This window comes from Elgaria multicarinata, chromosome 10 (assembly GCF_023053635.1).
Source record: "Elgaria multicarinata webbii isolate HBS135686 ecotype San Diego chromosome 10, rElgMul1.1.pri, whole genome shotgun sequence".
Lineage (NCBI taxonomy): Eukaryota > Metazoa > Chordata > Lepidosauria > Squamata > Anguidae > Elgaria > Elgaria multicarinata.
Window position 1 is genome coordinate 10,665,277 of NC_086180.1, and position 26,734 is coordinate 10,692,010.

A 26,734-nucleotide genomic window follows, 5' to 3' on the forward strand; every position below is an offset into this window, starting at 1 on the left:
ATAGCAGAGTTGGAAGGGGCCTACAAGGCCATCGAGTCCAACCCCCTGCTCAATGCAGGAATCCACCCATTGAGCAGGGGGTTGGACTCGATGGCCTTGTAGACCCCTTCCAACTCTGCTATTCTATGATTCTATGTAGATGAGACAGGAAGGTCCCCAAAGGCAAACCATATCCTGACACAAGAGCTGCACAGCTCCCAAGGAGCAGGACCTCCGGATATGCCAATCACCAAAAAGTGCCAGAGGGCTCACCGTCCCTATTGTAATATCATGCAAATTCCCACCCACTCCTGCCAATCCCAATCTAATTCACCTATTTATTCACCCTCCGGTAATCGCAATTCCAGTATGGAGTAGGCAAAACACCTGGCAGGTACAAAATTCAAACTCAGAACCCCCCCCCCCTTCAAAGGGGGTGACTGGCTAACCCCATACTAGTTAAAGGGAGGTAGGGTGGGAGCCAAGAAGTGAAAGAGGCTGAGCTACGACAAGACAGGCCTTTATAGGTTCTGCCCCGCCCACACCTTACGTTGCCCACGTGCCGTTGCACATGCAGCATCTTTCTTCCTCCTCCTTCCCACCTGCAAAAGCCTCCCCTTCCCCCAGCCATTCCGGCTGGGTGGGAAGTGGGCTAATGTAATGTTGTGTAAATGGGCCCTTTAGGCAACATTAGAATTCCGGAAAACACAAGCTGCCATTTTCCCCCTAAATGATAGATCGCTCACTAAGGGAATGGGCAGCCCCACAACACTCCCCAGGCATTTACTGGGGCATGCTGCAGTTCATGCGGTGTGGCAAGTGGACACGGCTAGCAGTGGTGGTTCAGCAACGGCTCAACAGAACTGGACAGAGGAGAGTGCATCCATCTAGTTACACCTCCAACAATGAGCTGATTTAGGCAAACCCTTATTGAAGAGCCATTGTTACATCCAGAAGGCATGGTACAGGAGTTGTTGCTGAAAAAGACATAACCTGAGATTATTATTATTATTATTTATTTATATAGCACCATCAACAGATCAACCATCAACAGATCAACACCATCAACCATCAACCATCAACAGAGATCCACAGACGCTTCAGATACAGATGCTAACGTGGTGATCCATTGATTAGGGAAAATGGGACAATCCAATTCCCTATTCCATTCCTGTTTAAGACCCTTTATGTTGTACCTATTCACCAGTAATAAGTATTTATGAACATGGATTTTATTTTATAAAAAATAAAATAAAAAAATTACAATATTAAAACATAAACAATTTTACAAGTCCTTAACATAGGTGGAGGACCAGATTATACTCCAAAGGCCTGTCGGAACAAACAAGTTTTTGCCTGCTTCCGAAAGCCCAGCAAGGAGGGAGCCAGTCTAGCTTCCCTGAGAAAAGAGTTCCAAAGCACTGGAGCAACCACCGAGAAGGCCCTCTCTCTGGCCAATGGCTGGTTGGCCACTGTGTGAACAGAGTGCTGGACTAGATGGACCCTTGGTCTGATCCAGCAGTGCTCTTTGTATGTTCTTATGTTCTCCCCCTTGCATTGACTTGTGTGCCTGGGAAACTGGTGGCACATATACTCCTGTTGTGATGAGCTCTTGTGAGATACGCATCCTTTCCAAGTTGGAGGCCATTTGATGAGCTTAAAACAGGGGACAAACTCCAACAGAATCCTTCTTAGAGTAGACCCGCTGAAATGGTTGTGACAAGCTAGTCATGACTAACTGAAATCCCATTCATTTCAGAAGGTCTACTCTAAGTAAGACTTACATTGGAGTTTGCCCAAGGTTGCCCAAGAAAGTGTAAGCTAATTTCCCCAAATTACAGCAGCTGGAATGGACGTGGCATACAGAATGGACCAGTGGCCATTGCCTGCAGTCTTTCTGCCCAACTCAAAAGGCTATAAGGCTGGCACGTGGAGGACATATAAAGACTTTGGGTTATTACTTCCTCCCCCCCCCCCAACACACACACATTAACATTTACAGCATGAAAGAGTTGGCATCTGTACTGTGCATCTTCTGAGAAATACATTAATGTCCCCACATCTAAACAAATGTGCGCTGATACAGCCCTATCGTACGTCAGTGCAAGAAGAGAGAGGAAAAAATGGGATTGAAAAGGACAGGAGGCCGGCAATCCTGCCGCATCTATTCCTCAGTAAACAAGCTGGCTTTGATCTATTCTGCTTCAGTGGCTGCACTTAATAGAAATCTTCTATTGATGCTTTGGTCTGCTTCTTATTGTGTCTGGTCAAACATCATGATGCCAAAAGCAAAGACACTTGATTTAGAGTAGCGCAGCGCCAAGGGAAAGCATCACAGAGTGTATCCATCCATGCACAATTCTTTATTGCAGGCCTGAGCAACTCAGTCAAATCTAGCTCACTCGCCATGCATTGTGTTACTTCCTACAATAAATGATCAATATATTGTAGTCTGATAGGCCATTGAGACCCTTTCCCTCCCCTGCTTTCTTTCTCCCAGGCAGCCAGCAAACCAAGGAGGTATACCGGCCATCTGGCTACCCAGAGCTGGTAGGCTGTATGGGACTCAGCTGATCACAATTTAGAAACATAGTGTTGGATTTATTATTATTATTATTATTATTATTATTATTATTATTATTATTATTATTTATTTATTTATATAGCACCATCAATGTACATGGTGCTGTACAGAGTAAAACAGTAAATAGCGAGACCCTGCCGCATAGGCTTACATTCTACTAAAATCATAATAAAACAATAATAAAACAATCTCTGGCCTTCCTTCTTCTCACATCAGTCCGCTGATTTCTGTTCACCACTCTGCCGCAAAGATCATCTTCTTGGCTCGCCGCTCCGACCATGTTACTCCGCTTCTGAAATATCTTCATTGGCTTCCAATTCACTTCAGAATCCAATATAAACTTCTCCTGTTAACCTTCAAAGCTTTTCACGGTCTAGCTCCTTCCTATCTCTCCTCTCTCATCTAACACTATTGCCCCGCTCGTGCTCTTCGCTCCTCTGATGCCATGTTTCTCGCCTGCCCAAGGGCCTCTACTTCCCTTGCTCGGCTCCGTCCATTTTCTTCTGCTGCCCCTTACGCCTGGAACGCTCTTCCAGAATATTTGAGAACTACAAGTTCAACCACAGCTTTTAAAGCTCAACTAAAAACTTTTCTTTTTCCTAAAGCTTTTAAAACTTGATGTTGTGCAGACTTCTACTGTTACTTTATACTGTTAGTTTTACCCTACCCTGTGCCTGCTTACCCTACCCTGTACCTGTTGGCATTCTCTTCCCCTCCTTATTGTTCTACTATGATTTTATTAGATTGTAAGCCTATGCGGCAGGGTCTTGCTATTTACTGTTTTACTCTGTACAGCACCATGTACACTGATGGTGCTATATAAATTAATAAATAAATAAATAATAATAATAATAATAAAGGAGGGTAAGAGAAAGCAAACAGGCACAGGGTAGGGACCATGGCGGTCACCTAGTCCAACTTCCTGCTCATAGAAGGAACTGCAATGCAGCAGAGAACCAGATGATGATGATGATGATGATGATGATGATTGACATGACTGTTTTATTGCATATATGCTATGAACTGTTGGAAGTTAAATTCTCTTCCAAGATAAGCAGAATCAAAAGCGTCTCTCAGCGTAGAACCCAGCAAAGACACAAATGAGTCTCAGGATTCTTTGCTTAGTTAAAACAAAGCCTTTTTACTGGCATAGGAGTTCAATTACAGCATCACAAGTTATACTCCCAAACGTTCACATTAGATATACAGCAGCAGCGTTACAGGAGGAGAGAGAGAGAGAGAGAAGTACACAAAACACAGGCATTTATATAGGGCAAAAACTGTACAGTCATGGCAATCACTAATTGACTAATTGAAAAACATCTCAAGCCAATAATTCAATAATTGTCCAGCTGAAGCCTTGACATTTAGAAAACACACTTCTGCTGATTTCTTCATATTTCTTCATGCCACCAGGCACTTCTAAAATTGTGGAATAAAGTAAAACCAGATCCATTCCAGGATCCAACATGAACGTGGTGGTGCCTAATGCTATATCAGGACCACTAACACACTAATCACAGGAGGCCCTAATCCAGAAAACACCTAGGGTTGCTGGGCTCTCCAGCGTTGGCTCACCAGTGTTCCCACAAACACCTCTCTTCATTCTCACTGAGCTCAATGCCAATTACCTTACCTTGCCAATAAGAACATCAGAAGAGCCCTGATGCTGGATCAGACCAAAGGTCCATCTAGTCCAGCACTCTTTTCACACAGTGGCCAACCAGCCATCGGCCAGGGATGAACAAGCAGGACATGGCACAACAGCGCCCTCCCACCCTGGTTCCCCAGCAACTGGTGCACACAGGCTTATTGCCTCAAATACTGGAGATAGCACACAACCATCAGGGCTAGTAGCCATTGATAGCCTTCGCCTCCAGGAATTTATCCAACCCCCTTTTGCAGCCATCCAAATTGGTGACCATCACTACATCTTTTGGTAGTGAGTTCTACAATTTAAGGAATCTTTTCCTACCTTCGGATTGGCCCTTGCAGTAATCCCCCCATGCAGCCACCTGACAGCCATCTGCCCTTTTCTGGAGCCTCCATTGTGCACAACAATAGCAGCTCCAGAAATTGTGTATTTCCAAATTTACACAAATGGCATCCATAAAAGCCCATTTATGCAAGATTAAAGGTGTGAATACTCCTTTACCTATGAAATTTGCATAACTTGGGAAATACGCAATTTTCACAAAAGCCATTGTTGTGCGCAATGGAGGCTCCAGATGATGGCGGGTGCTCCTGTGGCTTTGTCAGGCACTTGCCAGGTTTCAAAGAAGCTTGTGTGGTGTCATGAACAGGGGCGGGCAGCTTGGTAGATGGCTGATGGAGCCCGACAGGAGTGAGATGGTCCATTCCTAAATCTATCAAAGATATGAATTTTATACACTTATTTTGGAAGAAATGAAATATGCATCAATATACAAAGAGGGAACTTAGTCTACTACACCAGCCTTCCCTGACCGAGAGTGCTGGATGACCACATGGCTGGGGATTATGGAAATTGAACTCCAACACTTCTGGAGTGCACCAGGTTGAGGAGCTGGACAACCATCTGTCAGGGATGCTGTAGGGTGGATTCCTGCATTGAGCAGGGGGTTGGACTCGATGGCCTTAGAGGCCCCTTCCAATTCTGCTATTCTATGATTCTATGAGGAAGGCTGCACTACAGTTGAGGAAGGAGCAACTTCAAAGATGGTAAGGGATTTCTTTTTGTTTGCTTTAAAAAAAAAGGGGGCAGGTGTGGTGTCAGCTGTATAGCTAATTCAAAGTAAGAGAGACCGGTGGGTGTAAGAGTCAGTTTCCAAGAATCTCATCTGCTAGCTGCCTGAACTCAGATTTTTTTTTATTGTTATTATTGATCAGCACAAGTTCGCTTTGTGCAGAAGTTCCATCCTAGCAAAATTCATGTAAACCTACAAAAGATGACTGTTGGCAGAAAAGTGGGGTGAAGCCAAGTGAGAAATTGCAGTTTTGAGAAAACCATTTCCCATCCTTAGTTTACACCAACCTCTCTTCAAATATTTATGGGACGTGATATTTTTTCATTGTCGGGAGAGATTTCCGATGTGGACCCACCAGAAATGATAAATAAAGCGTACAAAGTGCTTTGATCTCACCCAAAGATATTCCGGGGGGGGGGGGAGTCTTTGTGTGTAGTAAACTAGCATATCAAAGGGAGGGCCATCCTAAAAACTTTCTCCGTGCTCTGCTAATTTAGTAAATGAAGCCGGGGACAATGTTTACATGGGAAAGCCTATTCAAAAATCTACCTCCAGCATGAGGTGACTATTCAGGAAAATGATTAGATCTAAGGGTGGTGTGGCTTGGAGATAACACCAACCGAGTCTGCAATCTCATGCACACTAATTTTGGAGCAAGTCATGTAGAACTCATTTGACCATATTTCTGGGTGGGATAATTAATTAAATCATCATCATCATCATCATCATCATCATCATCATCATCTTCTCAGAATTTAAAGGCTATGATTTAGCCTAGTACTCTATTTGGGCCAGGACATGCTTAGATCTAAGAGCTTAGTCCAAGTCCAAACTTATCTGTCCATCTGAGTGATGAATGTGCATTTGTCTGTCTATTTATTAGGGGTGTGCATGGACCCCCCCAATCCTCTTCACGCCCGATCCGCAAATTGTGGATTGGGCCCGCTCTGCCCCGCCTCGATCCGCCTGGGGGCCACTCTGCTCCACTGCGGAGCTCTGGCTCCGAATCGGAGCTCCGCAGTGGTGGGGAGTGGCGTCAGGTAAGGCCCCCCTCCCTCCTCCCCCTTACCTGTGTCCGTCGTGGGCCATCCCAGAGCCGTGGGCTCTAGTGAAGCTGGGATGGGCCGCAATGAACACAGATAAGAACCCCCTCCCCCTTGCCTCCTTGCCTGGCTCTGCCGCCATCACCGCACGGGCAGCGACAGCGGCAGGGCCAAGTAAACCCCACTTACCTTTTTTGTGGAGCTCCAGATCGAGGCGAAGGATCCGCCTTCACCTCGATCCGCTCCGCAACACTCCGCGGCTCCCCTGATCCTCTTCGCCTCCACGTTAAGGGGAGGCGAAGCCCCCCGATCCGTTCCTGCTTCTCCGGTCCGAGGAGAAGCAGAGCACATCCCTACTATTTATCTGTCTATACTTAGCTCCAGCATCAGAGGCAGTAAGCCTATACACCAGTTGTTGAGGAACATGGGTGGTAGGATGCTGTTGCACCTATGTCCTGCTGGTTGGCCACTGTGTGAAAACAATGCTGGATTAGATGGACCCTTCGTCTGTTCCAGCAGGGCTCTTCTTATGTTCTTATATTCTTATATATATTTAAATGCAAATAGCATGAGCTTAGGACTTATACCTCCAATGTGGGTTTCCTGCAGCTTCAGTATACTAGAGTGCAAGCTTATTATTATTTTTATTTTAGAGAATTTATATCTCTCTTCCATTTTAAAAATAAATAAATCCTGAAGCTGTTCATAACATGTTAAAAATAATACATATGAAGAGAATAACAGCTTTGACTCTGTTCAGATGACACACTAATGATTTTGAGCTAAAAACGATGTCTTAGCATATAGTGTGAATCATTCCTAACCATGGTGGCTACATAAACATGGTTTTAACATGCTCACTAACCATTTGCTGCAAAAGAGGTAGTGACGTAACCATGGCTTAGTGTGCCATCTGAACAGGGTCATTTAGTTAAGTTAATCGTTGGGAAAAGCTTGAGTAAAGATATAGGTTTCCAGTAAATCAAGAAATCTCTTTTCTTTTTGAGATCCCAGTGCTGGCAGCAAGCCCCATTTCATGAGGAGGGGCTGGCATCCACTTGTTAAAACTGCCTGCATGTCTTATCATACAGGTTTCTAGTGTCCAGGCCTTCAAGTTCAGAGCTGAATTGGTGCCAGAATTAGACCAAATGATTTCAGCCAGGTTGCAGTAAGAGGTTTTCAGTCCACCCTCCCCTCCTGAGGGATAGCCTAGGTGGTTATCCAGCCTGACAGTGATTGGCTAGCGAAACTCACCTCACATATCTCAAGGGCCTGGGCGGAGGGGGGGGATATAGAGCCTGCAGGGGGAGAAAACTGTTGCCATTTGGCCTTCAATCCAGTGTTTGTCTTTTGTCTTCAATCTAGTGCCAAAAAATTGTGATCATTCAATTTTTTGGCATTTTGTGGGGGATGAGGAAAAACATGAAAACTCAAAACAAAAGAGGTTGGGAGAAGTGGGAATTTTGGAGAATTTTCTCCTTGGGGTTGAGGACAGGGCTTCCACATACCTTTTAAAATGTAGCCGGTTGTTGAGGGGGTCTCCTTTCTTTTTATTTAATGTTTTTCAAAATACCCCCAGCACTTGCAGGAGCACAGGAGTTCTTCCTGAATGCTTATTGGGGAGGGTAAGGTCACAAGGTCTCCAATAGCATTCACTTAGAATTGCTGGGCTCCTCCAAATGCCAAGTTAAGCAGGGATATTTTTATTAGGGTGACCACATGACAGGAAAAACCCAGATTTGTTAGCATTTTTGGTAGCAAATCCAGGAGGGGGGATTAAGAAATTTGAAGAAAAATCCAGATTTTTCCCATCCTCCCCACCCAAAGGGCAGCTCTACTTTAATGAGAATTAACACAAATGCTTACAGTTCTGTCATTTGTAAAGATAAAGAGATGAAACTTGGCACTATGATAGCCCTTGAGTAGCACTTTAGCCAAGCCAAGTTTGAAGCAGATCCGTTCATCTGTTGATTTTTAGTTTTTTTAAAAATAGTTTGAGTTTTTAAAATTATTATTTTAAAAAACTTGGGGCTGGACACACACACACACACACACCCTTGGGTCGTGTTGTCCTCCTTTTTGGTTTCAAAAATATGACCACCCTATATTTTGTTCTGTTTTTTAAACTAAAAAAATAAATAAGAAGTCCCCTCAGCAACTGGCTTCACTTAAAAAAGGTGTGTTTAAACCGTGGCCCTCTCCCCAAGGAGAAAATTCTCCAAACACATTATTGGCTACCTGTTATTCATTTCCAAAAGCACGTGGCTTTCAGGCTTCTTTAAAAATAAATAAATAAAAGGGTGGGGGCAGTGGAGAAAAGAAATCGGAAGCAAGCAAAGGCACTGGAAGAGGTCTTATCAAGCCTTACCAAGCTCGATCTTTCAGTGATTTTTTTATTTTTTATGGCCATGTTATAAACCTCTTGGAAATATGGGAAATGCTGACAAACTATTAAATGCAGCAGCACTACAAACGCGGTTCCTGGAATTTATATTCTTCAGAATGCTTTATGGCCTCTCAAACAGAAAATGAAAGCACCAGCAAAACTCAGCCCTTCAGGCACAGAAATTCACTTTTTCAATCAGTTCTAAGGTGAACCATACACCATTCTGACCATTTTTCAGAGTTTCTATCTTTAATTTCAAGAGCCAGGTTTTCTCTTGGGTTTCCATCCATCTCCTGCCTAACTGGTCTCCCAAAGTCCCCTCATTCTGGCCCTTTGGGAGTAGAAGCCCCAGAGTGCTTTGGGAGAATTTCTCCCTCCTCAGCCACATTCCTTGAGAGCCATTATAGATTCAATGAATTAAAATAATAATAATTAAAAAAGAACATAATAGTTTAAAGTTGAAATTAAGGCTATCTAATGTTGATTCAATTTCCACAAAGCCAGGACACTGGAAACTAAGACCAGGGCCATTTCTACACCTGCCCCCTTTCCCCAGGATCTTCCCGGGATCGTTCCTGTGCATCCAAATGACACACAGGGGATCCTGGGAGCAGGCAGGGATGATCCCTCCATTTCCCTGGGATAACCCTTAGGTGTAGGATATATAAGTGCTATATCCTACCCCAGGCAGGATATAGCATTATGAGAGTGGTATATAAAAGGCAGAAGCCACACAAAGCAGGATATAGTAGCATGAAACAGTATATGGTATGTGCCAATGGGCCCCAACAGTTGTCAGTGCACTTCAATACCACTATAAAGCAGCAGTGTGGCTCCTGCCTCTTATATACTGCTTTCATACTGCTTTCATATCCTACTTGGTGTAGATCTGGCCTTAGGCTGAATCCTTAACAGATAGACTTAGCTACTATGCATCCAGAGTTTCCCTTGGTCTTTAAGGCACAAATCCAGACAGGGTGTAATAGAGTTGTTGCAGGTGCCTGACTGGGTTTGGGCATCCGATGGACCCATTTGGGCACCCACAGCATGTTTGCAAGCCCGTGCTCTGTTCACACCTTTACTCTTGCATAATTGGGGCCTTTATGGCCGCCATTTATGCACTGGGGAAAATATGTAATTTCCAGAGCCGCCATTGCTGCTCACAATGCAGTTTCTGGACAAGTGCAGATGGCTTCAGGACATAATTGGACGTTCACTGAACCTCAAAAGATGCTTGCGTGGTGCTGAGGGCAGACAGCAGTGGTGGTGGGGTGCGCATCCGATGAATCGGATGTGGCTGAGTCCATCCTAGGGAACAGGGATACATGAGCATTTCATTTTTGTTCACAAAACACATGAGCATGGCCTGTTTGAAGCTCTGAGTGCAAGCACGAGCATGGAAAAATTTGCAAATTGTCAACCACATGCTTGCCTCTGTCTCATTCCCAATTCCCAGGGGAATGAGGCCATAGGCTGGGGCCATAGCTTGATGGGGCGAAATCCCAGGGCGATCCATGGGATCATCTCTGTGTGTCCACATGGCACACAGGGGATACCAGGATCAGGGAGGGATGATCCCTCCCTTGCCCCGGGATCTCGCCCTACACTTTAGGGCTGCTTCTTCCACGGTCTTGGGCTGATCCCGAGACCATGGAACATGTGTGTGGGCATCATGGTTTGTCCCGGCTCCTCACAGTTACTTGTGAGGAGCCGGGGCCTGCGGACGGAGTGCAGAGCTCCTCAAGAGCTCTGCACCCATCGGGGGTGGGGCAGGGGGAGCAGGGAAAATTGTAAAAAAAACAACCCAAAAACCTTTCCTTTTATGTACGAGCGCTCATGAGCTCTTTTCTCTTTAAAACAAAAAACAAAATGGCGGGTGCGATGTCCTTTCCCTCCAAGGAACAGAGGGGAAGATTTCACAATAAAAATATTGCAAGATCTTCTCCCCTCCGTCACACTGGACCAGTTATTTATTTATTTATTTTATTTGTTGCATTTATACACTGCCCCACAGCTGAAGCTCTCTGGGCGGTTTACAAAAGTTAAAACAGTAAACATTAAAAGTATACAAAATTTAAAAACATAAAAACAACAATATAAAAGCAACAGTATCCATTTTAAAACAACAGTTCTGGGGTCCGTTAGAAAACAAACTTAGCGTTGTTAAATGCTGTTAAATGCCTGGGAGAAGAGAAAAGTCTTGACCTGGTGCCTGAAAGATAACAGTGTTGGCGCTAGGCGAGCCTCATCGGTGAGATCATTCCACACTTGGGGGGGGGGCATCACTAGAAAGGCCCTCTCCCTTGTTGCCACCCTCTGAGCTTCCCTCAGAGTAGGTACTCAGAGGAGGACCTTAGATATTGAGCGCAGTGTACAGATAGGTTCATGTCGGGAGAGGCGTTCCATCAGGTATTGCAGTCCCAAGCCATGTAGGGCTTTATAGGTTAAAACCAGCACCTTGAATTGGGCTGGGAAACATATAGGCAGCCAATGCAAGTGGGCCAGAATCGGTGTTATATGCTCAAACCTCCCTGTTCCAGCTATCAATCTGGCCGCCGCATTCTGCACAAGCTGCAGCTTCCAAACCATCTTCAAAGGCTGCCCCATGTAGAGGGCATTGCAGTAATCTAATTTGGAGGTTACCAGAGTATGGACAACTGAAGCTAGGTTATCCCTGTCCAGATAGGGGCGTAGCTGGGCCACTAACCGGAGTTGGTAGAAAGCACTCAGTGCCACCGAGGCCACTTGAGCCTCAAGTGACAGAGATGGTTCTAGGAGAACCCCCAAGCTGAGGCCTAAGACTGGCAAAGATGCCCCACATTGTCTTGCTAGTCATGTCTTACCTTACTGAGCCTTACTGTACCAGTAGAGGAATCTTTCTGTGAGTTGACCCATGCATGTTCATTGACAACTGTAGACCACACCAAGTATATTAGCACTCTCCAACCTGATGTCCTCCATATGTTATTGGATTGCAACTCCCATCAGACCTGCCAGTATATCCAATGGTAAGGGATGATAGCAATTGGACTCCAACAACATTTGGGGGGTAGGCACGAGTTTCCCACTTTGGACTATTTTTTTAGAAGGTGGGATATATACACACAGCCTAGTTTTCATATGACTAAGGCATCCAGGTTCAAGCATACAGATCTACTGTCATTTCAAATAAAAAGAATCAATTTCTTTTGTGCCAAAGATGGTGTTCTAGTTCCCTTGATTGTACTTAATAAAGGCTTATGCTAAAGACAAAGAAACCAAGACAGATGCTTGTATAACCATCAGAGTCCCTAGGGATGCTGAACAGTGCTCCATGGCTTTCTACTTCCCAGACATACAAGTAAAAGGCCAGGTAAGTGACGCATGCTTAAAAGTATGATTTCGAAATCAATATAGAATTGGACAGGAAGCCGATAAGGATGATACATCCTCAAGACCTGTATGAGCTTAAAAAAATATTACTAGTAGAATTTGCTACATATGAAGACACTACAGGGAAACAGAAGTGTTGCCAAGGGGAAAATATCAATAGATCGTTCAAGGTGTCTGTGTTGTTTAAAAAGAAAGGAAGGCAACGAGACAGAACGTGGAATATCACTCTGAATATTTGGTATATCACTTTGAATATGTCATGTAGCTTGAAATTAGGATAGTAAGGCCTAGTGTATACAATCAGCAGAATTAAAGGACTCAATTTTCCTGGACTATACAATAACACACTGCATATGGGGTTGCTCTCTCTCTCTCTCTCTCTCTCTCTCCATATATATATATATATATATATATACTTGCAAAACATGAATATAAAGTAAAATTGCATAGAAAAATGCATCTTAGAAGAAAAGTTATGCAAAAAAAATTATGCAAAGTTAAAAAATCAGAATGCTAGATGAATCAAATTTAAGATTGGAAAGCTGAAAAACTGAGAGAAACCAAAACTGACAGATTACTTCATCCCTAGCAGCCAGCCAATTCTGGAAAGATCTCAAAACAGGGAATCAAGATCAGAGCCCTATTGTTACCTCTCCACAGCCGATAGTTGAAGTCTACCACCTTCAAACAGAAAGGTTATGCCTAGCTATCATTGCCAATAGCTGTTGACGATTGACCTATCTAGTGCTTTGCTGAAAATGTATTTTGGCTTAGGGGAAAAACAAAACAAACAAACAAACAAACTAAGGAACACCCAGGTTCATTTAATTTGATGTAAAAGACATTTTTAAAAAATCAAAGGAGAACAAAGATTTGGTGAAATTATCATGGGTGGAGTGCATGGTTCTTCTCATGACCTTAGTTATGAAAATTTCCCACATAGACAATTATCACGAAAAATTAAAAAATAAAGAATACAAATCTGTTATTTGAACAAAGTTTACAAGTTGAAAGCTGTTAACCCATATTTATATAATGCAGACTCCAAGGTCACCATCTCAAGTTATAAAAAATAAACAATACTAATGTTTTCCAGTCAAGGTTAGGTTACTATTAATTACAAAGAAGAAAAGGTGTTGTTCTGTTTTTTTTTCCTTCCTTTTGTTCTCCTCCTGTTTTTTTCTCAGACTTTTACTCTTTCTCATGTAGAAATGATATTCAATATAAATAGGACATGTGTTGTTCAAAAAAAAAATCTTTGTTCATAGCTCCTGAAGAAGGATCGGCAGATCTGAAACGTCGAGCTTTGATTCAAAATACAATACATTTTTAAACCTTTGAGATATCAGTACAAAGAGGTTAAAACTTTTCTACTTTTTAACACTAGAGACTATGGGCCTTGCTAGACCAGGCGTTAGCGCGGTGTGAGGCCTGGTTTCCCTCCTGTGCATCCAGATGACACACAGGGGAATCCGGGGTCAGGCCATGCTAAAACCTGCCTTAAGCTGGCATAAGCGAATTCGCTTATGGCCCGGCTTTTCTACAGCCCCGACCTCGGGCCGGGGCTACGGAACGTCTAGCAGGGTCCGTGGCTTTTTGCGGCTGCTCGCTTACTTGCGAGTAGCCGGGAAAAGCCACGGACTGGGCACAGCGCTCATAGGAGTGCTGTGCCCATCGGGCCGGGGGGGGAGGGGGGGAGAAGGCCGGGCATCGGGGATGGGGGTGAGGGAAGGAGAGCCGGGGACAGGGCATTGGGGATGGGTAGGATGGCCGAGCGGGCAGGGGGGGCATCAGGAATTGGGGGGGATCAGGGGCAGGGGTAGCAGGGGGGGCCTTAATTTTTTTTTTAAAAAAACCACTTACCTTCTCCAGCGGCTCTCCGGCGCACATGGCCCCTTTAAACAAAAAAAAATGGCCGACGCTACGGGACTTCCCGTGTCATGCGTCTAGAAGCCGGCAACGGCGCGCTCTAGCGCGCTGTCGCCCCTCCTCCCTGCCGGCTTATCCGGCAGGTCTAGCAAGGCCCTATCTCTTCCTTTTTTTCTTTCTCTTTTTGGTTTTGCTGTCTTTCACTGTACAATTATCCATTGGTCTGCACACTCCTCCAAATTCCTGCACTTTGACTTTGATGTAGTGCTTGCTTTATCCTCCATACATGTAAGTCTGATTATTATTATTTTCTTTTTTAAGAAAGAAACACATCTAAATTGGTGTCCATTGCCATCTTAACTATGAATTATATAAACGATGTTTTTATCAGTTCTGAACTCACTGTCACTTAGTTTTGTTAGGTGATGTTTACTCACATTAGGACATAAAAGAGTAAGTTATAGTTGGCTTTAACCATGCTTTGATGAACAAGTCAGGATCCTGTCCATATGAATTCAAGTAAACCACAGTTTGGTTTTGCCTTAGATGAGTTTTTAACTCCTCAACCCTCCACTGTGAACACCCAGCTGCTACCAAAGAATCATAGAATAGTAGAATTGGAAGGGGCCTATAAGGCCATCAAGTCCAACCCCCTGCTCAATGCAGGAATCCACCCTAAAGCCCTTTGTGTTCCCTGCAAAGTGGCAAGTCATCACTGCATCACTGGTCCTCTTATGATTGATGAACTGCAGAAATGGGGTAAAGAATGCAAACCCTGGCAACAAGGGAGAGGGCCTTTTCAGTGGTGGCCCCCCGACTGTGGAATGATCTCCCCGATGAGGCTCACCTGGTGCCAACACTGTTATCTTTCAGGCGCCAGGTCAAGACTTTTCTCTTCTCCCAGGCATTGAACAGCATTGAACAACATATTCTAAGTTTGTTTGTTTTTTAATGGGCCCCAGAACTGCAGTTGTTGAAATGGATGTTGTTTTATACTGTTTTTATATTTTTTGATGGTTTTAAATTTTGTATACTTTTTTAAATGTTCACTGTTTTTAACTTTTGCAAACTGCCCCAGAGAGCTTCAGCTATGGGGCGGAATTTAAATGAAATAAATAAATAAATAAATAAATAAATAATATTGTGGTGTGCTTCAGGGTGTGCTCTTGGCAAAACAAACGAACCAAACCCAAAACTAATGCTTTCTCCATTCTTAGAAACTTCCCATGGAATTTTGTTAGCCGGGTAAGCAGTGGAGGAGCACTGCAACAAACTAGGATTAAGCCAGGATACTGGGTTTGGGTACACTGACAAACCAGTTAGCACAAGCTGGCATTCACATGCCACTTTCAAACCATGTTTTCAAACCATGGTTTAGAACCAGATCATGAGTTTGTGCCTCTTAACAAACCGTAGTTATTGAGTCTGATTGGGTTCAGATGTACATACAAGCCAGATTTAAGCTGAACAAATCATTGTTAAAATTACCTCCAAGAACAGTCATAATTATGAAAGAAGAGGGGCCTTGCTAGATGAGGCCTTAGCGCGCTGTGAGGCCCGGTTTCCCTGCTGTGCGTTCACATGACGCACAGGGGAATCCGGGCCCAGAACGCACTGAAGCCTGTTTAAAGCCGCCATAAGCGAAGTCGCTTATGGCGCGCCTTTTCCGCAGCCCCGGCCTGCGGAACGTCTAGCAAGGTCTGTGGCTTTTTGCGGCTACTCGCGAGTAGCCAGGAAAAGCCAAGGACAGGGCACAGCGCTCATACACAGATCCCGGGGGGGGGGGAGATGGGGGGAAGGCAGGAGAGGGGGAGGGTGGAGGGTGGCACAAATACGGGACGGAGGGCGGCACAGATCGGGGACGGGACGGAGGGCGGGGAAATAGTGGGCAGGAGGCATGGGAGGGGATCAGGAGCAGATGGGGGGGCTTAAGTAAAAAAAAACCCGCTTACCTTGTCTGGAGTCTTCGGGGCGCACGTGGCCCCTTTAACAAAACAAAACAAAATGGCCGACGCTGCAGGGCTTCCGTAGTCCCTGCGCGTCATACATGTAGGAGGTGGAGCGGCACACGCTAAAGTTAGCATGCCGTCGCCCCGCCTCCCTGCCGGCTTATCCGGCATCGTCTAGCAAGGCCCGAAGAGATGTGATTTTATAGACTCTGTGTATATGTGTTTTTGCAGTTTGTGATCTCTCTCTTCCCTAGAACTAGGCTATGGTTAATCCATGCACTGAAGTTGTTGAAGTACCTGAAATTTCCAGAGATTGGACTTTAGAACCAAGTTTGAAAGTGAGACATCAAATTTATAAATGGCCACCTAGGGGGAGATCTTTTAAGAGAGCAGCTGCATTATAAAGAAGGGCAGCCAAATTTAACAAGCAGAATTCGGTGCATAACACTGAAAACCTCTGAGTCCCATTCATTTTTTGAAGTCTTGTAGTGCAGTAAAACACACTGAACATGGAGAAGCCACTTGCGGGTCAAATGGAACATGCATTGCCCATTTATCAGGTTCTGTGTGTTATTTGTCACTGTCTGGGGGTGTTGACAACATGGTGGCGTTGATTTAAAGGGCCATTCCCTTCTCAAGCATCATGTGGATGTACAATGGTGTGTGTTTGTGGAAGGGGGTGGGAATCATGATGAGATTATTGTAAATGAGAGAGCCCCAAATTCTTCAGGAGGTAGATTGCCATTGCAATTGTATTTTTCAATTCTGGATCTTATCTACTGCTTTATAGCTTGCTTTTGGTGCATGTTACTGTAACCTAGGGCTCATCTACACCAAGCAGGATATTGCACTATGAAAGAGGTATATAAAAAGCAGGAGCCACACCAAGCAGGATATAGTGGTAAGAAAGCAGTATGTGGTCTGTGTCAATGGGCCCCAACAGTTGTCAGTTCACTTCAATACCTCTATAAAGCGGTAGTGTGGCTCCTGCCTTTTATATACCGCTTTCATAGTGGAATATCCTGCTTGGTGTAGATGTGCCCCTAGTGTCTAAGAGAGAAAGTTGCCTACCAGGGCAGGATCTAGCAGGACTACTATAAAGCACTACGATCTATAAAGCACTACTGCTTTATAATGGTTTAGACTGGTTTTGACGACCGTTTGGGCCCAGGAAACATTCCATATACCATTTTCAAAATGTTTTCAAAGTGTTATATCCTGCTTGGTGTAGCTCTGGCCCAGGACATTCTTCATTCAGACCTTCTTGTCTACACAATGGGTGAACCACTGTTTGGTCACCACTGTTCTTTCAACACCGCCACCATCAGAAGCACGTGTGGTGATGGCCCCAAAGAGGGCCTTCTTGGTGGCATCTCCAAGGCTGCTTAACTCCCTCCTAACGGAGGGAAGTTTTGCTCCATCGATGCTTCCTTTGGCGTATAACCAAAGACCACTTTATTCAAGAAGCCATCTGGCCTGTAAATGGGTCTGTTGGCTGTGATGTTGTTTTTATACTGTAATTCTTAATTTTATTTATTTTAATGTTTTATTATTTTAATCTGTTTTAAATAGGTTTGGTAAGCCACCTTGAGTGCCATTTTTCTCTCTCTAGAAACACAGGGGGCTCATCTACACCAAGCAGGATATTCCGGTATGAAAGCAGTATATAAAATGCAGGGACCACGTTACTGCTTTATAGCAGTATTGAAGTGCACTGACAACTATTGGGGCCCAATGACACATACCATATACCACTTTCATAGTGTTATATGCTGCTTGGTATAGATGTGTCACAGGCCCCAACAGTTGCCAGTACACTTTAGTACCACTATAAAGCAGTAGTGTAGATCCTGCAGTGCACTTCAATACCGCTATAAAGCAGTGGTGTGGTTCCTGCATTTTATATACCGCTTTCATAGTGAAATATCCTGCTTGGTGTAGATGAGCCCCTGGGAAGCCCAGCAAAAGAAGGTGCTTGATGTGACATCGTTTTCTTCTGAGTTTTCTCACCACCAACAAATATCAGCTAATCAAGTGAAGTGAATCTTGATGGCCACCAACATTTAAAAGTGGATTAGACAAGCTTTCAGTGACTATTTGCCATAACTGCTGTTTGTAACCTCCAGTGTTGGAGATGGTTTGCCTCTGTGTACCACTTGCTGGAGAAGAACACAGGCAGAAGATTGCTGTGCTCATGTCCTGCTTGTGGCCTTCCCATGGGCATCTCCTGGGCCACTGTGTGATCAGAAGGCTGGTCTAGAAATGACTATTATGACTTGGCCCAGCATGGCTCTTTTGAAGTTCTTCCTTTACTAGACGTTACCGGGCAGAACCAGGTTGCCCTTGTAATGACTTCTCTGGTCCTATTTTACAAAATGATTACTCTAGGGTGACCATATGAAAAGGAGGACAGGGCTCTTGTATCTTTAACAGTTGTATTGAAAAGGAAATTTCAGCAGGTGTCATTTGTATATATGGGGAACCTGGGGAAATTTCCTCTTCATCACAACAGTTAAAGTTGCAGGAGCTATACTGCAGCTATACTGTGACCAGATTTAAAAGAGGGCAGAGCACCTGCAGCTTTAATTGTCGTGATGAAGAGGAAATTTCACCAGGTTCTCCATATATACAAATGACACCTGCTGAAATTCCCTTTCCAATACAACTTTTAAAGATACAGGAGCCCTGTCCTCCTTTTCATATGGTCACCCTAGATTACTCTGAAGGATGGCGACTTCCTTTCCCCAAAACTTCTTTATAACTTTCATAAAACTTTCCATCGCTGCTGCCTCATTGCAAAATACGTTTCCCATTTGGGACAAATCTTGATCAGCCTCTCTTGTTAGATCTCTTCATCTTGCACTGAACTACATGATTGGCTCATTAGGATAAAAGAGGTGTAAATTAGAGATACATTACCAGTGCGATAACATCACCTACTTAATTACAGGCTGGTCTTTGGGAAGATTGCCTACTTTAGTATTCTCATTATTTCAAGGGAAGACAATCTCCCCCTTGGTCCTTTCCAACAGTGTTAATAATTCGCTGTCTGCAGCAAGGATGACTTTTAAGATCAGACGAGCCGGTAAATAAGCAGTGGTTGCACATACTCTGTCAGCAGTAAAATTGGTCTGACCCAAGGGGGATCAAATCCTGAATTTTATGCACTGCCAACATTTCCTCCACAACTTGTCAAGCTACTTCTGAGCGCAACCCAGACAGCGGTTAACACTGAGGATCAATTTCTAAAACTTGTGTGGAAACCATGACATCTGATTGTGCCTCGTAACCCCTGATGTGGAGAGTTGGGCAGAAGATTCTGATTCCTGTTCAGATCTCCTTTAGTCATTTATTATAACCCCCTAAAAAGGATGTGTGGAAAACATACAGTAGAAACTTCATGGTCCAATCCATTTTTTGGGGTCTTTCATTGTGAAGTTCTGCAGGAAATATTTCTGTATTTTCAAAGTTTATTGCATTCATTCCAGCTTTCTCCACCTAAAGACCCTGGATTATTGTTCAGATGTGCACATTTCACTCACATTCACATTGCACCCTTCATTTTGTAGTCTTAACTAGTGCTGTGCACTGCCTCAGGCCGAAGCCCCAAGTCTGAGGCCATAGCTAGACCTAAGGTTTATCCCTGGATCGTCCACGGGTCAAACCTGTTCATCTAGGTGACACACAGGGGATCCAGTGTTCAGGCAGGGGCGAACCCTGGATGATCCCAGGATAAACCTTAGGTCTAGCTGTGGCCTGAGCCAAGGTGGGCTCATTCGGCCTGCCTTGGCCCAAATATGAGGCAGTACTGAGGCAACCCGAGGCAAAACAGATCAGTTCCAAAGTGGTGGGCCACTCCCCCCCCACCTGCCTGCCCATGTGGGAAAGCTAGCATGAGGCCGTCTGTGATCCATTGGACTCACCAGACTCACCTCCCCCCTCCTCTTCATCCTGGGTCACCCCTGAACCTGAACCCGCTGCTGCCACTGGGACTTACCTTTGCCATGCATCCTGCTTCAATAGAGCTGCATTTAAAAAGTAAGATGGGGGCTCTCTCTTTTTCATAGATCTATGGCTGAAAAATTATGGCGGCCATAAAGGGCCATTTCCCTTCTTTGAGACAATAGATCTATGAAAAACCGAGAGCCCCCATCTTACCTTTAAATCACAGCTCTAATGGTGGAGGATGCATGGCAGAGGTAAGTCCTGCAGGTGGTGATAGTTTTGGGTTCAGGGGCAGGGAGGGAGGGAGGGGGTAAGGTGTGAGCACGGAGTCCAATGGGCTCCCAGTCAGCTTTGCACCCAGGATCCCACAAAGGCTGACCCACTTCAGGGGCCCTGAACCTTTTTTCAGTTCCGATGTGAGGCCACCTAGCCCTGAAGCACCCCAGGTCAAATCAGGGCTGTTTTGGAGGACCTGAAATGGCCTCTGAAGTGAATCAGTCATAACACTGCACAGTTGCTTGAATATGTGGTATGAAAGAATTAAAATCTCATGGAATTCCATAGAGAAGGAATACCCTATTGTCAGGCTTTGCTGGATGACCAATGCTGCCTTCCAAGGAATGGCCATAAATCTCCTGCCGATAACCAGCAATAAACTCATCAAGGACAGGGGAGATGGGAAGGAGAGATGAGACCAAGCAGGGCTTGGTCGTTTACCAGGTCTTCGAAGCCAATTCACTAAGGAAAAGAAGGGTCCATAATCCACAGAAGTCATGGTGTCCAGATGGGGCAAAGTTCAAGGTCTAGGAGCAGGTGAAGGAGCACCGGCAGGTTGATCTGATGTTGCACTTCAGTGCCGGCCTGTGGAGTTCCAGCAGCTTTATCTCCAGCGTCCTGGAGCAGCTGATGTTAATCAGTCCCCAGTCTCCTGGCAGGCTTTCCCCCTTAAACGGACCAACACTCTTCTCCGTTGCTCTTTTACATTGAGCCCCCAATGCTCTGCAGGGGTCAATGGGACTTGGTCCTCTGAATCAGACAGAGGGGCTGTGGCAGGGCATTGGTCATTATCTGGCAGTGTGGGCTCTGGAGCTATTTCTGCACTAGGACCCTCACCCAAATCTGCCACCTCTCCTTCCTCTTCATCCTCAGATGAATCTGAGGGAGGCATGACACCTATGGACACTTACAAGATGGCCTGCAAAGTATTTGGATGTGGTAATCCATATTTCAGTATACCTACCATGTGCCTGGCAACACTGTCTTGGAGTGATATTTTAATTTAAGCCCCAGATTTCCTTATTTTTCATTTGTATTCCTCTTCACATGCTTTCTCCTATGGGTTAATGTCTCACTTTAGTCCCCTTGAAATCAACGGGGCCTAAAGTAATCATCTTGACCAAGTTAGTCTGAACCCAACCCTATTTTTGGAATAATAGTGGGTAAGATCCAGATAAAGCCAAGCATTTTAGGATGCAATCCTATACCCACTTACCTGAAAGTGGTCACCATCAGAAGACACCTTAAACCATGGCTTTAACCACAGTTGTGGATCCAGAAAGCCAGGCCATGTTCAGAAGACACCTTAAACCATAGCTTTAACCATGGTCACCATAGCTTTAGCCATGGTCACCATAGCTTTAACCATGGTTTAAAGTGTCTTCTGAATGGGGCCAGTGAGTGACATTGAAGTCACTCACTGGCGGATGGGCCATAGCGCTCCCACCCCCTTCCCCCGATTCCCCCCATGACCTCCCCTGGCCTCTGATCCCCCCCCGTCGCCACGTCCATGTCTCACCTCCCCCCCCCCCGTTCCCACCTCCTGCGTTCTGCCACATGGCGACAGCAGGCCTCACAGGCCGGACATGGAGACAACAGGAAACGCCGGCCAGGGACAGTGGCGGCGGCAGCGGGACAGAGTGGCTGGGGACATTGGCGCTGTGGTGGTGGCAGGACAAAGGAGGTGGGGACAGGGGGAATCGCAGGCCAGGGGGAGGTCATGGGGGGGAAATAGGGGGATAGGGATGGGGGGGACTCTATTTTTAAAAAACAAAAAACCCTTACCTTTCCGGTGGTGTGCTCCTGCACACACTGGCCCCTTAAAAAAAATGGCGGACACAACGGGGCTTCGTTGCGTCTGACATGTAGATAGGCACGACGGCCCATGCTAATTGTAGCATAGCCTCACCATGCCTGAAGCACCAATTTTCAGGTAGGTCTAGCAAGGCCCATAGTCAACATGGCGAGAAACATGCTGGTTACAAGGGGGCAGGTGAGTGGGTGAGGAGAGCACTGGTTCCAACCTTGGTTTCCAGAAAATGAATACTCCTAACAAATTGGTCCCTAACCTAACAAAATATATATGAAAATTACACCAGAACATTCAGGAAATATGAAAGCCAGTGATAACTAAGTTCCAATCTGCAAGTTAGTCCAGCAAGTGCAGATAAGGTTAGTCCATATGTGAATTTGCAAATAAATAAATAAATAAATCCTTAAGCATCTCTAAACAAAACCAAATATACAGAGCAGCATCAATCCCTGAGTCTTAACCTGTTAAAATGTAGGTTGAATGCAGTGACCAGTCAGAAGTCAGGACCTGCTGAAACAAATAGGTCCCCTTAACTCTCCATTAGAAAATGAGCAAAGTGGAGCCTGAGGCCACAGCTAGACCTAAGGTTTATCCTGGGATCATCCAGGGTTCACCCTTGCTTGAGCACTGGATCCCCTGTGTGTCACCTAGATGAACAGGTTTGACCCCTGGACGATCCAGGGATAAACCTTAGGTCTAGCTATGGCCTGAGAGATTTCCCCTGGGAAAGCACACCAAAAGCTAGGCACTACTACAGGGAGAAAACTATCCTTTTTCATTCTTGGATGGGATGAGGCCCTTTCCTTTCCTTTCCTTTCCTTCCCTTCCTTTCCTTCCTTCCTTCCTTTCATGTATTTGGCTGTGGTGAATGCACGACTGACAGCCAAACCTATCAGTCAAAGATACGCTGAACTATTGCAGTTTGGAAAGGTAGGTGCAAATACCACCCTTCTGCAGAGCCTCTGGGAGTGGTTTACAAGAGCAAGATAAAACACCCACAGAAAATATAACGTCATAAAGAAAAATATATTTAAAAGCAAGGGAAATTGAAAAAGAAGTCTTTAGCTTGTTTCCAAAAGAATGTTAGTGCCAGGTGAACCCCTCTGGGGTGGAGATTTCAACTAAGGAGGTACCATCGCTGAGGAAGACTTGCTGTCCTGGTGGCCTTCTGCCTTACCTCAAAAGGCCAAGGCGCCTGGAAGAGAACCTGTGAAGGTGATATCTGCACAGGCAGGCAGGCAGAGACTGAAACAACTGGGCATGTTTAGCCTGGAGAAGAGAAGATTGAGGGGAGACATGATAGCTCTCTTCAAATACTTAAAAGGTTGTCACACAGAGGAGGGCCAGGATCTCTTCTCGATCCTCCCAGAGTGCAGGACACGGAATAACGGGCTCAAGTTAAAGGAAGCCAGATTCCGGCTGGACATCAGGAAAAACTTCCTGACTGTTCGAGCAGTGCGACGGTGGAATCAGTTACCTAGGGAGGTTGTGGGCTCTCCCACACTGGAGGCATTCAAGAGGCAGCTGGACAACCAACTGTCAGGGATGCTCAATTCCTGCACTGAGCAGGGGGTTGGACTCGATGGCCTTTTAGGCCCCTTCCAACTCTGCTATTCTATGATTCTATGAAATATGCCCTTATAAAGAAGTGCTCTTTCTACAGAACGAAAACTACTGTGGTGTTTATATGAAACAGAAACAAAAAGAAAAAGGACATTAACCCACCCCACCCCACCCCAGCCACCCCCCTACCCCGATGGGTAGTTTGATAAAAGCAAGAACTGAAAATGTGACATGCTGTAAAACAATTCAATTAGGAGCGGAGCTGTGATGGCAGCTAGGAATCAAAAGGAACTAGAAGTGATAAGAAACTTAAAGTGATAACAAACACTTCAGAGCAAGCGGATCGAATGGATCATCAACTTAAATAATGAAATCTCCTCCATCCAATCTATTTGTCTCGACGCTGTCCAGTTTCCAAGCCCTGGGGGGAAAGCAATAGGGAAAAGATCAGGGTGAAAATCAATGGAACATTGGATCATGGAAAAGAAAGAGGACTAACGTTAGCTAATATCAGAGATGACCGAGCATGTTGCTTGGATGAAAGCAAGGGTATTTTTCCAGTATCTTAGTGATAGATCCGTAAACAAATGCATTAGAAAGGAACACAGCAGCAAATCTATTGGTGAAAGGTAAGTCATTGCTTTCAGAGTGGACAGTTTGCTTTGCCACTCATCTCTAGAGCAAAAACGGAAAAGGTTGGGTTTTTTTGTTAATGAATTATATATTTGTATTTTTGTTTCTTCTGATGATTCTTACTAAGATAAGGGATAGGCGATCTGAAGGGAAGAGTATTTAGGGAAGTGCATTTTCCCCACACTATTATAGAATTTGTTGATTGAACTGTTTATTACATTTTCCACTTTCATTTTGAAATCAGAGCTACAGATTAATTCTCCTCTACACACCAGCCATGAGGAGAAATGATTTCCAGTTGGGAATAGGGCTGCCTAATTCTCTCTTCCCATATTGCTCTCTCCTTTTGACTGCTGCTCCCCAAGCTGGAGTTCTAGATCTATGTTTACCGGGACCAGTTAGAGGCACCATGTGATTCCCTTGTTACAAAATGTTACTGACCACTAGTCTGAGCACAATTCAAAGTGCTGTTTATGACCCATAAAGCCCACCCACCCCCATTTAGGACCAGGCTATCTGAAACACTGCTTTCTCCCATACAAGCCTGCCTAGATAGTAAGATCTCCAGGGCAGCCACCATTGTCCTGCCACCATTGGACATATGTCTGCAGGGGACATGAGACAGGGCCTTCTCAGTGGCTGTTCCTAGTCTCTGGAACTCTCTGGAGAGATAAGCTAGGCTGCACCCCTCTCTACTCTCCTTCTGTTGGTAGGCAAAGCTGCCTTTATTCAGGTAGGCCTTTGGCCTATAAGCTGGTATGTGCTGAAGTGGATTTAATTGGTTGTGTGCTACCTGTTTCTTTTATTGTGTTTTAAATATGTGTGTTTATGTTAAGTTTTAATTAAGATTTTCTTTTCTAACCTGTATTTTATTATTGTTAGCTGTTGGGAACCATTTGTGGTGAAAAGGCAGGATATTAAACAAACAAAGAAACAAACATTCATATCAGATAAAGTGCCGAATGACAAAAGAAGCAAGGAAAATTGAAATATCAGACTCTTTCACCTATATTCAACATGGAGGGATCAATGTTTTGCTGATTGAAAAGTACAACTCACATTGATGGGAGAATACAAATATCCTATTGATTGCTCTCTCTTCCATCCGTGCATTTTGAGGGAACTCTGCCTTCCTCCATCAAATCAGGGAGAATGCGGATAGCCTAATGAGATGGCTGGAAAAACAGAGCGAATTTGATCAAGACAGTATTGTGACCCTTATGTCCTCTATTTGCAATTCAAAGTCTTCCAGAGTCTGCTAAAGACTTTCTGTCCTCTGAACTGGACATCTGTTTGAATTCTAACAAAGTTTCTTGATGCCAGGAAAGAGAACAATAAAAGAGGATGTAGAGAGAAAGGGAGAAGGATGGAGGAAGAGGAAGAGGAGGAGGAGGAGGAGGAGGAGGAGGAGGAGGAGGAGGAGATATTTGCCCAAGAGAAGGAGAAGGAGAAAGGTTGCCCATAGGGAAAAATTAAAAAGGTGAACCTTCATCTGAGGCTCACACATACTTAATTTCTTAATTTGTTTATTCATTATTCATTAACTGTGGGGAAAAGGGTGCTGCCTCAATAGAACTTGTCCTGATCAAAGGGTTCTTGTTCAGTTCTTATATGTGTGTCTATTCTGTGATTCCATAGTCACATGGTGCCACTGCAAAAATGGGCACACATGCCAAATTCAAATTACTTAAGGCAAAGAAGGTGGGGAGAAGGTGAGCAGGATTATTGGTGGCCACAGACCGTGGTCCTCTGCTAGGTCAAAGTCAGAGAAGTGCATGCAAAGTTACTTAATCTGCATACTCAAAAAATGTAAGTGTTACCGCTTTTTCTTGAATTGTCAATTTCTCTTAGCTTCATGCAGAATTCTGATATTTCTTTTTTTCTTTTAATGCAGCAAGTACACGGCCCTGTCTATATTTTGCAGTGCATCAACCCTCGAGAGATTTCTGTGTCATTGTGCAATGATCCCTATAAGATTGGGAAGGAAAACAGTTTGGGGGGCGGGGGGGGGGAGATGCCCATCAGTCCAGTTCTGTAATTGGGAATATACCTGCTTCCTACCTGGCGAGACTGACCATCCAATCTAGTGCTGTCTACTCAGACTGGCAGCAACTGCCTGGGTGCTCATACAGAAAGACTGCTTTCACATCACCTGGTTCTTTTTCCTTTTCCTTTTTCCTTTTCTTTTTTTATTCTGGAGATGACTGGGATTGAACCAAGGCCTACTGCAAACAAGCCATTTGCTCTATGCCTGAGCTGTGCCCCCGTGGGGAAGAAGGGCAGCTGAATGTATGAACAGACCTCATTGAAAAGTAGTGCGCTTGGGATATAAACGTCTTCATACAGGATTGAGCCATTTACCAATGGCAGTCATCACATCATGTTGCAGTCCTCAAGTGTTGAAGATGCATTAGTCAAGCAGCCCTTAGAAGGAGGATGGACATCTTTGAGGGGTATGGGACCAGGGCCGAAATGCATCCCTCAATCACCACCCCTACAGGCTGCACTTTGCTGGGTGCTGGGAAAAGCACTTTCTTTGGTACTGTCAAATTCAGTGGTGCGGTGGGAAGAGCACATGTGCTACATGGGGCCATGC